The sequence below is a fragment of the Mirounga leonina genome, unplaced genomic scaffold, assembly GCF_011800145.1.
Source record: "Mirounga leonina isolate KUSES-001 unplaced genomic scaffold, KU_Mleo_1.0 Mir_481, whole genome shotgun sequence".
In the NCBI taxonomy this organism is placed as follows: Eukaryota; Metazoa; Chordata; class Mammalia; order Carnivora; family Phocidae; genus Mirounga; species Mirounga leonina.
This window is the reverse complement of record NW_023270773.1, coordinates 1,542,980-1,543,481: the sequence shown is the minus strand read 5'-3', so window position 1 is coordinate 1,543,481 and position 502 is coordinate 1,542,980. Positions and strand designations below refer to the sequence as shown.

The 502-nt window shown below is 42.0% G+C and overlaps 1 protein-coding gene across 3 annotated transcripts in view; it reads left to right on the top strand.

Annotated features, from left to right (window-relative positions):
* P2RX6 (purinergic receptor P2X 6) overlaps positions 1-502 on the top strand; it is a 10,591-nt gene that overhangs the window by 6,953 nt on the left and 3,136 nt on the right. The window lies entirely within an intron of this gene.

Here is a 502-nt window from a genome sequence, read left to right as displayed (position 1 = left end):
TTATTTATTTATTTATTTATTTATTTATTTATTTATTTATTTATTTAGATTAATTAAAATATGTATTGAGCAGCTAGGGAGATACAAAAGTGATTAAAACATTGTCAAAGAGGTGAGGCAAATGCACACATCATAGAAAGCCAGTGTAAGGGGTCACTGAATCACAGCAGTCAAAAGAAAAGTGCTTTAGGAGATCAAGAATGAGATTGCTTCCAGCTGGATATATGTAGATAGATTTCAAAGGGAACTATTTGAAAGTGAGTGGCAGAAGAATGAGGACCTCCCCCACGTGACTGCTGTCCCCTTGTCACACTCAAGAAATTTAACATTGGCAGAGGATATTTAAATTTCCCCAACTGTGCCAGTAATAGTCTTGTATCTTTTTATCTTCCAATCCGGGATGCACTCAGGGATCTTGCATTGCATTTACTGTCGCATCTCTGAGTCTGCTAAACAGCCCCCCCCCCCCCCCCCCCCCCCCCCCCCCCCCCCCCCCCCCCCC